This window comes from Excalfactoria chinensis, chromosome Z (genome assembly GCF_039878825.1).
Source record: "Excalfactoria chinensis isolate bCotChi1 chromosome Z, bCotChi1.hap2, whole genome shotgun sequence".
In the NCBI taxonomy this organism is placed as follows: Eukaryota; Metazoa; Chordata; class Aves; order Galliformes; family Phasianidae; genus Excalfactoria; species Excalfactoria chinensis.
Window position 1 is genome coordinate 13116759 of NC_092857.1, and position 15050 is coordinate 13131808.

The 15050-nt window shown below is 40.1% G+C and overlaps 1 protein-coding gene across 2 annotated transcripts in view; it reads left to right on the forward strand.

Moving 5' to 3' along the window:
- The window catches only part of GHR (growth hormone receptor), a 129994-nt gene that overhangs the window by 100428 nt on the left and 14516 nt on the right, over positions 1 to 15050 (forward strand). The window lies entirely within an intron of this gene.

Sequence of the window (15050 nt, forward strand, 5' to 3'; positions counted from 1 at the left end):
CAAGTCCATAAGTCACAACGTTTTTTGGCTGACTGGTAAGACAGGACTCAGGGAGATAAGTAATATACAGAGGGAATTTTCTGTGTCAGCAGCACATCCTTTGGCTTTGCGGCAGTCACTCATGTTTATTGTATGACTTTTCTGCCTCTGGGAGAAGTATGAGCTTAAATATTACATAGCATATCCACTACCAGATGTATCTATTCAACAATATACATATATATTCTTTTTATTTTATTTTAATTAAGCTGGTGTGTATTTCATCTCATTGTTTCTAGAAAGATTAATTTGATTTTAAAAAGCTATATGATCGTCTAGACACTGTTAGGTGGGATCCATGTTTTGCTGACGTATTCAAAGTAAGCAGTTCTGGAAGCATCTGGAAAGAAGATTTTCACATCTCCGAAATCACTGTTTGTTTTACTGTTTTGGGGAAAAAGAAAAAAATGACCCATATTGTTTGAATTTATATTGTCTTGGGCCTACCTGTGCTCTGCTAGGTATAGGTACCTAGCAGGTATCTCCTAGGTGATCATAAGGCTATCCTAATGCCTGTGCAGACATGGCAGAAGTTATTTGCATTTTACAGCCATCTTGAGTGTATGATGCCTGTCATTCTACATAATGTGTTATTGGATAGTGACCTAAACAAGGTGGCAGAAACACTGAAGTTTGCCATAAGCACTTTTACAAAGATTTTGTTGTTGTCCTGGGCACAAGATGATTCCTGTCACAGTTTGCCTCTCTAAATCAATCTTTGTGTGTGTGGTGCTGCACACTTTGCTGAGTCTTTCAGAGTTAGTTGGAAGCAAGCACAACAGCCACCCTAGCCATCAGCCCTTCTGCTTTCAGCTGTTCACACCTTGCTGTCCACTTGCGTTATGTGAGCTAATCAAACTGTCAGTCTCTAAGATAAGACAGCTTATGTGCTAACTGAAACGTAGCTGAAAATGCCTACAAGTAAAATCTAAACAGCCTACACGTAACAGGACTTGCTGGAAGGTGGTGAACATCAAATAAACCTTGGCCACATTAAGGAGAGGTGGATCTTTCATCCCTGACATAAAAAACGTCTAGACTCTCTCGTTTTCTGTATGGCACTCCAGGATCAATTGTCTCTTTTCTCTTTCCTCCTGCAGAAACAGCGGGATACAATAGAATACTCAGCAGGTTTTCCCTTTTAATTTTAAGTTTAAGCAAAAACCTAAAAGCCTGGCTATAAAAGGAGGGTGCTTCAAGTCACAGGAGAGCACATGCTGAGAGACTTTCCACCCAGATCCGCAGGCCATAGTTCATGTTCTGTTCTTCACAATACCTTATTTGCCTTGCTAAAGCCAGCATGATGCAAGTTGAAGAAAAAAAATTGTCTCTAGAGATGCAAACAAGTATCCAAGCTTGAAGTGCTGAGCTAAGCTTTCAGATATCCTGAAGTCAGTCCAATGCTGTTACCAGTATTCAGGGCTAGCGGCTGTCTGCTGAGGAAGTGTTTTTTTTAGTGGAAATAGTGTTGTTTTTGTAGACTTCTTACTGCAAGCGTTTTAGGAGACCAAGCCACGTGTTTTACAATCTGCAAGGTTAAACTTTAGCAGTTGATGTAAACCTGCCAGGCTGTTGAGAATAGTTCTGGTCTTGAAATCAATAATGAAAAGCAAATACTATGGGCGTTTATTGATGAATTCACTTAGGCATTCCAGTGGGTGCAAATCTGAAATGTTGCAACATGCTCCACATCTTGTTTGTTTGCTTTTCACAACCAGCCTTTTTCTCTGTCCTGAGCTTACTGACACGTTCTACTTTAGCTTTTGCTTTTCTGTTGTGTTTTTTGAATGTCAAGCTTCCGCAGAAGAAAAAAAGTTCTTTATCTGTTTTCATTAATAAATGATTTTGTAGCTACCCAGAATCGCAATGAGAGAATCTTCTGAAAGAACCAGCATTTGTTTCAGATTAATCTTTTGTTTGTGTGTGTTTTTCACAGCTTGTGCACGAGCCTAGGCTGGTTCTTAAGGCAAATGCTAATTTGCATACATCTTACTTTCTGCCTTATTTGAAACAAAATGCTACATGTGGCTGTATATACAAAAGGATTTATGTAGCATATTTCAGATGAATAAATGCATGCATATGTTTGTGCCAGTAGCAAGGGTTTTCAGTTTACAGTCAGGTATATGTTGCTGAAATCTTACCTTCTTACTTAGAAATATTTGGTCAAACTTCTGCTACAGCTTTTTGGCTTCTGAAATGAGCAGTCAAGTGCTCAATTCACCAAGTAAGGTATTGCGAGCAGATGGCATCTCTGGTTCCGTTTATTTTGTGTGCAGACTCTGGCATAAGCTGTGAAACTGTCTCTTGCTGTCCTGACTTGGAAGCAGCTCTGAATCTCCAACACTTGAGATCAGCTTGGCACTGAACAGTGATTCCTCACTGCCTTGGAAACAGCTCCCAGTCTTGCTCTGCTTCTTTGTTTGGTATGAGACAATAAAAAAAAAACATTCCAAAAAGTTTATGTGAGGTGTTTCCCATTGCCATATCACGAGTGGAGCAGGGGGCAGTAGTGCCTGTCTGAAGAACTGGTGGAGGGTACAGTGACCCCTCAACCTGTTTTGGGCATGGAACACACATCTTGCTTCCAGAACAGGTGGCACCAGTCAAGCCATCATTAAAAGTCAACAAGGGGAGGCATTCAGATACAGAAGATACGAATCAAACCTGCTTGTCCTGGGAAATAGAGCCTTCTCTTCTCCAGACTGATCAAGCCCAGCTACCTCAACTTTTCTTCATAGGAGAGCTACTCCAGCACTTTGATCATCCTTGTAGCCTCTTCTGGACCTTCTCTGACATCTCCACGTCTTCTCTGTGATGGCATCCCGACCTGGACACAATGCTGCAAGTGTGGGGCCTCACAAGGGCAGAGCAGAGGGGGACAACCACATCCCACTACCTTGTGACCACCCATTTTGATGCAGTTGGCCATCTGGGCTGTAAGTGCACACTAATGGCTCATGTTCAGTTTTCTATCAGTCAACACCTCCAAATCCTCTACTGGGCTACTGTCTATCTGTTCTTTGCTCAGCCTGATATATCTGGGGGATTTCTTTGATCTAGGTACAGCATCATGCATGTTGCCTTGTTAAATCTCACAGGGTTGTCATGGGCCTATCTCCCAAGCTTGTCCAAGTCCCTCTGGGTAGCATCCCTTCCCTCCAGCATATCATTCACATCACTCAACCTGATGTCATCCTTAAACTTGATGAGTGTGCATTCAGTCCCACTGTCCAAGTCACTGACAAAAATGTTAAGCAGTATTGGTCCCAATACAGACCTTAGAAGGACACCACTTGTCACCATTCTCCAGCTGGACATTGCTCTCTGACTTTCTGAGTACAGCAATACAAACAATTCCTTATCTACAAGCATATGCAGCAGATCTGCCTAGTTTATCTAGTTTAGCTCAAATCATCTTCTGTCCCCACTGAGTCACTGCTGTCCATTCTCCATGTACTATTTACAGTCAGGTCTGTCAGCCTCTCATCATAAATAAAGCTCTGTGGTATACAAAGGATCAAAAAACGTACATTCAATTTTAGGATCTTTTTAGCAGTTGCTTTCTATAGCATGAATGTAAAAAGAAGCAGCAGCTTCAAATGTCATTCACATTTATAGCTCACAACTTTGGGGTTTTTTGTTTTCTTTCTGGATACCTTTTTTTTTTTCCTTGTTCTGTTTTTGTTGTTGTTGTTTTTTCCTCATCTCCACCTACTTATTCTGGGCTGCTTGTAGGACGGCCTAGCATATTAATGGTCTGGAAAGATTGGCCTGTGTAAAGGTTAGGTGCAAGGTTCAGCGCTGTGGATTTTAATGCAGAGATTTTGAAACCCCATCTGAAAAATTCTGTTGAAACACAGATCATCATCTATAATTCATCTCACTTTTCCAAATCCTCACTGGTGCTGAAGGCCCGTCAAGATTTAGTATTCACTTAAATAAAATGAGACAACATGATTTAGTGTGTAATCAAGAACTAGATCTAAGTGAAAGGGTGACATTTCACAAGGTCACTATTGTTTCTGTAACAAAAGCAACTGTCTGTACTGCAAAAGAATGGGAATAATTAAGAAGACTTTCTGAACCCAATTAGAACTGTAATCAAGAAACATAGTATACTTTGGGAAATATGCTAGAGTACTTGTAATAACTATTAGTTTTTCTCTCTACAAACAATAGTTTGTCACTGAAATCTGATCAAACAAGTAATTTGTATTTTAATTCGTCAAATTTTATTAACTACACTTCTGGCACTGGTCAAAACTAGTTGTTAGTTTTCCTAGAATATTCTTTCACATATGGATGCTAAGCATCATCTGCTTTAAATCAGGCATTTATTTTATGCCCTAATATTTTCTAATTCTAGTCTTACCGTACAGCCCTTCTCCCATGAATAAGAAAACATTAGCTATAACATTTCAAATTTAAGAGAATTCTCAGCATATTTTATACAACAACAAATAAACAAACTAAAAAACAAATAGAATCTAATGAAGTCTTTCTATATATTACTGCTCAAACTGCTTCAGACTTCTGTGAGCAACAGAAAAATTCACATCTGATTGCTCCTTTGGGAAAGTCCATATTTGATATGATGATGGAAGCCTGCATTACAGCATTCAGAAGATTAGATTTCCAAATAACATTAGTGTTCAAGGGAAAATTAGCATTTATTCACAGGATATGTCTGAAGACACTGTTAATGTATCTGTTCTCTCAGTAGGCAGAAATTAAATGGTCAGACTAGTAGTGTGCTATGATTGTTTTATTGCCCTAATCGTATTTACCTGTAATTTTAGATTATCCAAAGATCCTTCATAAATGGCATGATAAAGATGAACATAAGCTTATTGTGGATAATTTTGCACCTTAGAAAAACATGAAAATATTACTGTCAAGTTTTCGCTGAAGGTATCGTCCTTCTTTATGGAGGTCCAGTGCATTTAGACCTACCAGTAGGACCTGTGGGTATGTGACACCACAGTAACACCTATGATATATTCTTAAAGGCACATTCCTGGGCAGTTTCTCAGATAAATTTGAATATTGTCAGCCAAGTGGTAGACTGCAAGGAGTGTGAAGTAAAGCTTCCAAAATTAAATGTATATAGGAAAATTACAGAAGAATTTTCTGCCCAAAGCTGAACTGTATCTTGGCTTGATTTAGTTCTTCTCTTAAATTTATTTCTCTCTGAAACTCTTTAAGTTTTACCTGCCTACGAGAACCGAGATTGGTTCACCAGCAGTGAAGAAAAGATCAGTAAGGGACAAGTGTTTCACTGAAGTGGAATGATGTACCATGGTAGAACTTCTTATTAGCATCAGTGCTTGACTCAGGGATGTTCTCTCATTAATATCTATTCTCATTACTATTTTTATTCATTATTATTATTATTCATTATTAAGAAAGTACTTCCATACACTAGATCTCCTGTACTCATGGGGTTTTTCTGCTCACCTGTAGGGAAGGTGAATGAATCACAACATGCCATGTGATTTAGTGGGTCGTGAATGTAGTTTTTGCCCTTTTCTGTGTGATTATAGCTTGTGGTTGTTGCTTGGAAAATGGTGTGATTGTAAAATTATCCTTGAGAGCTGTCTGAGTAGAAAACTCCTTCTCCTTTTGTGCAGGAGTATAGATGGAATCACAGTTACTAAGGCCACAGTCAAGATACATACATCTGGCTGAATGCAAGCAAGTGATCTGTGGGCTCTTTTAAGCTCAGTTTTCCATTGCTGAAGCACTGGATTAAAATCAGCAGAGCAGTTGCTGGCTTAAGTGTTGCATTTTTTTAATACCTTAAAAATAACAGAAGCATAATGGAATAGAAACGAAGAGAATGAGAAAAGCTGGGCAGCAGGCAGGTGAGAAGTTATCACTGTTGGAGTTGAGTTTTGCAGTTACAGGGCCTCCAGAGCAGGAAAGGTGTCTGTTACAGAGATACCTAGCACATATATCAGTGTCTAATACACGCATTTAGAAATCTACATGTAAGTAGAGTGTCCTAATTGACAATGCAGGGTCTGACACATTAGAGCGAGTTCTTGCTGTAAGGATTTTCTGAGGAATATTTTTGTCTTTGACGGCACATTCCTCCATCCCGCTTTTCAGGTTTACATGGAGTTCAGGTATCATACCTCTCTTAATCCCTTGTTTTCTTTTAACAAAGAGCAGAGAAATACCTATGTCACAATCATTTTTGAGGGATTACATGAATGAGGTAACATCCAAAGTACTTAACGTACTGTGTGTTAAATGTCCAGAACCTGCTTGCCTAAAGTGCATGTTGGAAAGCCACTAGAAGAGTAGTGAATACCTTTGTAGATGATGCATTTGAGTGTTTTTTTCACTGATTTATGTTTTCTTCAATTGTTTTAAAGACTCATCATTTATGCCTATTAATCTTTCATTAATCTAAACAAACCATGAAAACCATGTTGCTTATGTATTAATGTCACTCAAGGGAATGAGCCCTTCCTTGGCACAGCATCCTTAAGGCCAGTATTTTTGTCAGGAGAGGAATCTGCCTAGTGGCTGATTAATGTAAAAGTCTTTCTTTAGTTAATTTTAGTGTCAGCTCCGTGTTTTATTCAGCCAGGAAATGGCTCTGTTTCCAAATGAACCAATCAGCTTCCCCTTAAATTCGTGCTGCATTTATTTGAAGTGGCTAATGTATGAAAAGATGTTGAAGGAACATGAGAAACAAGCCAAGTGAGAACAGCCCATTTTTAAGTAGTGGTCAGTCTTCATCTCTTGTAAATCCACTAGCCTTTAATTCCATGAACTCAGGTATAGCTCTGGATTCTGTAGTTCAAACAGTGAAAGGAAAAGGCCCCAGCAAGTCTCTCTGTGATTCTCACCCAACTGAGCTCTGAAGCATAGGAGTGACAGCGATGGCTCCTCACAAAGGAGTGAGTATTAGAGGGAAGTTCAGCAGAGGATACATAAATAATCATTTTTGGCAGTCTGTCAGAACAAAAAAAAAAAAGAGGTTTCCTCTATAAATCTCTCCACTGTGCTTTTGAATGTGATTGTTTTATCCAAATCTATTCTGCACATGAATCACTAAATGCAGTAGTAAAATCAGGATGAATCTGGAGGCTTACTTCAGACCTCTCAACACTGTGCAGATGATCAGAAGACTCTTTTAGGCTCATAGCCGTATCACAGAAATAAAATCTGAAGGAAAAAATGTACTATTCTGTTAAGGACAGTTCCCTTCTGAGTCATGCATGCTCCTTGTTTGTGCATTGTTCATCTTAGCGTTGAATCTCTAATACTTTGGGAGTTGTTTGTTTTTTTTCCACTGTTAATGTGATTCTGTCAGTCTAACATCATTGGGGTGGTTTCTCACTGCTTCGGTGTTTCCATCCCTCTGAATTTTCAAAGCTAAAAAGTGACCAGCTCAAAAGCACCCAGATCAGCAACTTTCCCGTTTGGGGAAGAACATCGAAGTACCCTTTATTTATAAATTCAGGTGTGTCACATATATTTCCTTTCATATGCAAGAGTCCATCTGACATTTGGTCATGGCATTGAGAACTGCATGATACTCTTTTATTAATGCACTTTTAAAGAAATCTATTTTGTTAATTTATGAGGATTATGTACATGATATGTTGGCTTAATTAAGAATGGAACTAGTTGTTCTATAAATTCCTTCAAAAGGACACTGCTGGTTGATCTATAAGAACTGCACTTTAACAAGGGACAGAATTGTTGTCGCAGTCATTTTCCTTTTGATATCAACTGAAGAGGATGCATGTACAAGAAAATTGCAAAACTGCAAAGGCTCGGGTTCTTACTGAGCCTGAGCAAAAATTGAGCAGAAAATACTTTTATTCTTCTCTAGGTTGTTTTTAAAATTTCACTGGATCTTCTTTGAAGTTAGTAACCCATAGTTCATGATTCACTGCAATAATAAAGTTCTGAATTACTGAACAAGTAAACATCCTGGCTGCAGTAATAAAACAGAACGTCCAAAAAGCACAGGAGTAATACTGCATGCCAGGAGGTTCTGAAATACTCAGATTGATTCAGTCATCTTTGTTGCCCAGGAAAAATATGTTATGGTCCAGACGTGCAAAAAGAGTAAGAATGTACCATAAAACCTCTCAGTCCTTCCTATTGTCGGTAAAGGTGAAATCGAGTGTTTTCTATAATGAAAAACTGTGAAAAATCAGTATGACTTTCAGTCTCCAGATGTTCAAAGCAACAAGCAATTGTTGGTTGTCAGTGACCTGAGGGTGAGAAGAAACTCCTCAGGCTACTTAGAGACCTCTTTCCTTTGTTGGACCTGCCCGTGTGTCAGGCGGGTCTTGTAGCAGGGCTTCTAAGAGGAGCTGCCGTGTGACAACGCAGTAATCTCCCTTGGAGCTTCACTCCAGGTGTGGAAGGTAACAAATGATCTTCATAGTAATAAGGCCTCTGGAAGCTTTTTGTCTCCTTAGGTTTTATATTAACATATGGGGACTGTAACGGGAAACTTTCCTCTAACTGAAGAACAAGAGTTCTGGAAGTTTCCTTTAAAGGCATTCAGCCTGATGTCCTGTGGATACAAACAGCATTTTTTACTTCCTTCACTAAACTAAAAAGCTTACCAAATTCTGCCACTCCAAATTCAATGAAACGAGGATTGTTGATTTGCACCCCATGAGAATCTCTGCAGCATGCAATGAAGCGTTTTTCTGTCTAGTGCATGCAAGTGCTATTCCACATAAATTAGTCAGTCAGTATTTTGCAATGGCTAAAAGCTACAGAAGCCAGAAATAGCTTGGGAGCTCAACAGTGGCAAGTTCAGGAATTTACAACTTGATTCTGTTCTCCGGAAGGCGGTGTGAATTGAAGGGAGCAAATGTTAAGAACAGGGATGGGCTGAGGGCCGGTATGTTCCTGAGTTACTTCATTCACATTTGTTAAATGGTGGAAAGGTGTGGAAAGAGAATAAATGGCAAGAGACACCAGGGTGAATTTGTGCATACCACATACTACTTCGGTGATGAAACACAGGGCTTAGGACATGGTGTCATTGATAATTGGTAATACGCAGCTATGTGTCTTATGAAACCTGGCCAACTTGTCTCCCTGTTTTTCTGAGGCTCTCATTGCAGTGAGTCTAATGATTGAAACCTTCTTACATTTGTGAGGGAAACTTCTGTGATTCTGCCAAGTTGTCCTTATTCTGCAGATGTTCTCTGTGGTGTGCTGTGTCATTCCTTTCTCATTTCCTCAGCCTTGCAATCCACACTGTCCTTATAAAGGTGTGCTTACCTTTGTGTCTCTTCTGAGTGGTCACCAATATACATTATTCTCCATAGTATCAGGGCAAACACATGCTAAGAGACACTGTCATCTTTGCTGTTTAGACTGAGTGGCTGTGAGCACATTTTTGTGTCACCTGGCGCATTTCCTCTGCAGTTTGTCCATATTATTTCTTCTTCTTCAGTTTTTCTTTCCAAATGCCTCTTCAAAAGAAGATCTTCCTCGTCTTTCTTTGTCCTTCTTTCCCCTGCACCCCCCGTTTTTCTTTCACAATCCACACAGCTGCAGATGCGAGCTGTGCTGTGTGCTCAGTGATCGCACTCCGGTGTTGCGGTCTCTCCCATTGGCACCGGCGTTGCTCGCTTCTCCTGCAGCCGCTTGCTGCCACCTCTCGCAGTGATGCGGGCATCGCATGTGCCGGGCTGCAGGGGGCTGCCCCGGGTCAGGCCGATCATCGGCTTCCACCCGAGCTTTCTCATCTTCTTCGTAGGAAGTGAGCTGATATTTAACAAAGGAAATTAAAGTGTCAGATTTATCCAGGACCCTCATGATGTGTTTTTTGTGTGACTTCTATGTGGAGCTGGTTGCAAAGTTGCAGTTCTTGATGTGAATTCTCAGCCTGATAGACTTTCTCTGCAGATCTGGAGAATATTTTCCTTAGTCTGAGAAGACAGTTGTTAGCCTGGAGCACAGTTTGTGAATGCCAGATCACTTCAGCTGGTCCTTCTGGAAAACATCATTTCTAGTTCTGAGCACCCTTTGTACCTGCAAGTTGTCAGCTGGGGCAGGAGCAGGAGAAGAAAGGATGCTGGCAGTACCTGTCAGCTGTGTAGAAGCTGCTTGCTCTCAGAAGGGCAAAGAAAACCTCTTTCAGTATTTGTTTACTTCTCGTACCATTTGTTGGTGCAGCAGGGAGAACACAACTTTCCTCATATGCCTTACCACATAATGTTATGCAATTCTGAACACCTTCAGCAACAGCAGGAACAGATAAGAGCATTGTTAATTATTATTCTTATGGGTACTTTCTTGAAAAAGGTAATTTTGAGTTACAACTATGAGCTCATTGGATGTGGGTTTTGTTGTGTTAATTGCCTTTCCTTTACAAGTTCTATGTCCTCTGTCTCTGCTTCCCTGTCAACATTGCGTGGGCAGGGAAGCTGATTTGGCTTGCCTGTAGCAGAAACCACATGATTCCACCACTGTGCATAGGAGGGCATGATTTGGAAAGTACACACCAAAACACTTGAAATGTGGCACGTATCCACATCCTTGCTCATCCCTGTACAGGCTGTCTCATGGGCAGCAGTACTGAGTAATGCTGCAGGATTGTTTTTCCCACAGTTCTCAGCTTTATTTACTTGATTTTCTTGTGTACCAGAGGAGCACAGTATGGACACCACATCTGTGATCCACGTCAGCTCCTGTTCTGTGGAGGTCCAGTAGCATAGAGAGCGTGGGAAAACATCACTGTCACTGCACTGTGATGCTAAAGAAAATCTCTGCTTCTGTGAGGCATTTGTTCTTTTAACTATATCTGTGTTGCTTGACAAAAGGGATGGAGTGGAGTTTGCTCCTGAAAGGTAATAGGTGACCATTGCCTCTTCATTCAGTGCTTTCAAGCTCCAAAGTTATCTGCAAATGTTTTTGTTTGTCTCTGCTGCGAACTTGCTAAAAGTTCCTCCTGGCATTTTCCAGAGCCCTGTGCGTGCCTCCCATCTGTTAGCAGGAATGCCTGTGTATTATTGCTCAAAACTGGTCACCAAATTAGCCTTCGGTGTTCCATGTTCCTCAGTAGAACATCTGTATTTTTTAGGAACTATTGCAATACTTAGACTTCATGAGCAGAATACGCTCTTGTGCATTATTTCCCTTTATTTTTCACTGAAAAAATTTGTCCCTTTTACAGCTGTTAAACTCATCTTTCTTCCTGCTAGGTACTTTGTGCAATATGATCTCACTAGATACTGACAGAAAAGAGGTTGCCTTCCTTTCTCCACAGCATTGTTCCAGAACTTTGCTTCTGGCCCTTTGTGGACAGGTAGTACCTAGAGCAAGGGGCTGAGTCAGGCTGGCAAGCAACCTGATTAGGAACTGACCCTCTTGTCTGCTGGCTGCACCCTACTTTCCTTATATGCGATGTATGTTAAATTATTAGTACTAGACTGTACCTGTTTAAAATATCGACCACAGAACCACAGCAAATGTTGTTCATTTCGCTGTGCAAATTGAAAGAATCAAGAGTTTCCTGGTACTGGAGAAATGCCCCCATTAAAGTAAATTGCCCGACAGTAGTTAAAGTTGGTGGATTCAGAAGCAGAACCTAATTGATAGAGCACCCATTTTCAGTGTGCAGATCTGAGCTACAGTAAATAACACTCCAGGTCTTCATAATTGTTTGCAATTTTAAATGTATTTAATTTCCCTGTTTGCATCTCCATCTTTTTTGTTATGCTTTAGCGCTGACACAGTGTCATAATATGAAGTATACTGTTGTATGAAGTTTTGTTCTGTCACCAGTTTGCACATTGGAGCACATTATTTTCTGGAAGTTTAAGTTTTCTCTAAGTTCTGACGCCTGATAATTCCACACAAACCTTTCAGAATTACCACAGCGAATACTTTGCCTTAATCCCCCAAAGTGCATCTTCCTTTTTCATTTACTGCTTAGTTAGCTTGATTTTTTTACTATCGGTTACATCCTCATGAGTATTTCCCCTACCTAACTGCGTACTAGTGAGGTGCATCTCTCTCTGTCTCACACAATGCCCTGCCAGCACCCTGGAGCTCTGGTGGCAGTAGGGCCGTCCCTGAAGTGAAGGTGTCCTACTCAGCTTTACCCCAGTTACAAACAGACTTCCTACCAGCACCAGTGACCACTATCCCGTGCTCAAGGCCAGCTCCCTTTACAGTTAAATTTTATTAAAGAGACTTTTCAATAAGCAAACAAAAAGAAAACAAGGCAACACCAGAGAACACTTAATTTCCAAAGGATTTAGTCCTCTGACAGCTCTAGATTGTCTTTAAGATGTCTTTTTATGTAACTTTCAGTAAGCTGTTACAGTATTACATTCCCTTTTAAATCATTAGAGTATATGTAGTGTTGAAACTACACTAAATGGAAAACTGTGACCTCAAGCAAATGTAAGCAGAAGAGATGGCACGTCTGCATTCCTGATTCTTTCTGCAAACCACACCACTGTTTCAGCTACTGTTTTGGCAGAGCTTCTTCTGGCTGAGCCAGAGTTTATACCATGGCTAATCTGCAGCCATAGCAGAAGGAAAGCACAACACAAGGAGATCTTACTCATTTGCAGCGCAGTTGAGCATTTTGGCTAGGCAGGACTAGATCTCCTCTACCATGCTGAATCTGCATACTTAGCCAAGCCATTATCTGGGATGAGATGAGTGGTTTTATTCATTTATTACCGTTATGCCTAAACGCATTCAGCTGAGCTATTGTATTCATTTATCAGAGTCTGGTACGGTTTGTCCAGGCGAAGGAGCTCACGCAGGGTCCTGTACAATGTTGATAATTGCCTCCTGTAGCAAACAAGCAGTTGAGAAGACGCACCCCAAGAGTGCCAAGCATTATACAAGTCAGCATGACAAGGTTTCCTCCAGTCAGGCACAAAAGCCTGTGGTTTTGGAAGCTGGAAGCTTGACACAGAATCTGGAAACAACTGATCAGATAACAATTTTTGTTAGAAATTGAGCTGGTCATTAAAAAAGTAAAAATATGAATTGCAAATCAGTAAATTGAGAGTATATGAATCCTTAATAAATCTGTTCCACGCAGAGAAATTCTTGTTCGTGTTAAAGGAACACCTGCTTGATGAAATAGTGAGTCCTGGCACAAGGGAGCAGAGCAGGAATGCATTCCTCTCAAGCTGGAGTGTAGAACACGTCTTAATCAGCATTCTGTGTGTGTTCCTGATCCTCTGCGTTGTAACTGATTGCACTTCTGGCTGCATTCTTACCAGGTTTTCTAGAACAGTTTGTGTGTCTCATTGTCCTTAATTTAGTTTCCATATGAAGTTGGTGTAGTTTTATTCCATTCAATTCCTTTGGTCATGTTAAGAAGTGACTGTAGATTCCAGCCCTGGAGATGAGGACATGGTCTGTGTGAGCTTTAAATATGGTCTGTCCCATACCATAAATACAGCACAGGTATCAACAGACATATTCTAATTTAGGAGTATATCATTTTCTTATATTCTTACACCTGTTTCGGTGAAAATAGCTATTTTTGTTCTTGATTCACATAGCTGAGGATAGAAACAGGAAAAACAGTAACATGTATTTCCTTACCACACTTGTTTATAGAAGAGCGGAGAGACCTGAGTCCTGCTGATTGTAGGTACCCTGCGATCACGTGCGGCAGTTTTACTCATGTCTCTGAAGTACAGGCACAACATTTTATTTTTCTTTGCTTTGTTTTTAAACAATTAAATGAGTTTTCATTCAATTAATAGAAAGTTCAAGCTTGAATGGTGAAACTGTGATACACAGAAAAATAAAAGCGCGGCACCACTCTTGAATCTTTTATTCTGTTTTGTTTTCAAACTATAGTTTGCAGTGTCACAGTCAGTGTTAATGGTGATTTCTGCCAGATGAACGATGCAGAGTTTTCTGTAAACTCAGGTCAAGGCCGGCCAAAAGTGCTTTGAGATTTAGGCAGAAGCCATCAAATACTGAATGCCGTATCAGTCAAAGCCAAGTGCCGCAGCCAAAACGTTTCATTTCAGTGTTCTCTGAAAAAGAACAGTTTGACTTTTTTTCCTCTTTCTGCAACATTTCATTTGAAAATGTGTTTCAATTTAAAAATGAAAATTCTTTGAAGTTCGGTGAAATGGAATGTGCTGTTTAAATCGTTTTCATTTTAAAAAAGCAATTATTTTAGGCTGGTAAAAAGAATGTAAAATATTTGGTGGGGGCATAGACCACAAATCTTATGAAACCTCTTATTTACACAAAGGTGTTCAGTCCTTGTTCAATGTCCAAAGTGTAAAATGAGGCAATACTGCATGGCGAGCAAAACAGAAATGTCTAATATTCGTGTATTTGTTACTGCCTGTGTGGACACTTGTCATTGCAGAATGTAGAGAACACAACTTGAGCCAATAAGCCAAAGAAATACAAATTACTTCTGTATTCTCCAAGTGTTTCTGTCTGGACTGTAAATAAAGTAGCCAGCATGTGAGAAGTGAGAAGGGCCACAAAACCCCCATGCATAGGAAGAAACGTCTGAAGCATATACCTTAGTATTTCTTCCAAATTTGAGTGTAAATAAGTCGTACTGAATATTTTCATTTGCAGAAATATTTGTGGAAGGCTTTGCAGGCAGAATCGAGTGGTGCTGTGTTTTTCATGGCCAGGGATCGTTTCACCAGCCATAAACACCTGACTGATATCCAAATTTTGGGTGCACAATGGAGAAATTTTCTTAAAGAAATGACTGCATTTCACAGATAGTGAAGATAGATAGGCAAGCAGTTCCACGTGCTTTGATTCCCTTCTGGAAAGCTTCCTAGGACAAGTAGGAAATGGTGGCATTTTGGAAAGACTTCTCGATTTGACCCTTAGAAATTAGGAAGAAGTCACATGCTTACTTCAAAAGCAACTAATTGTACCCACAGCTTTTGTTTTCGTTTTTCTCACACGGCTGACAAGGCTGAGTAATTGTACCAGTCGTTTCATGGATCTGCATCATTTTAGCTATGAAAAATAATGGAAATTATGAATGT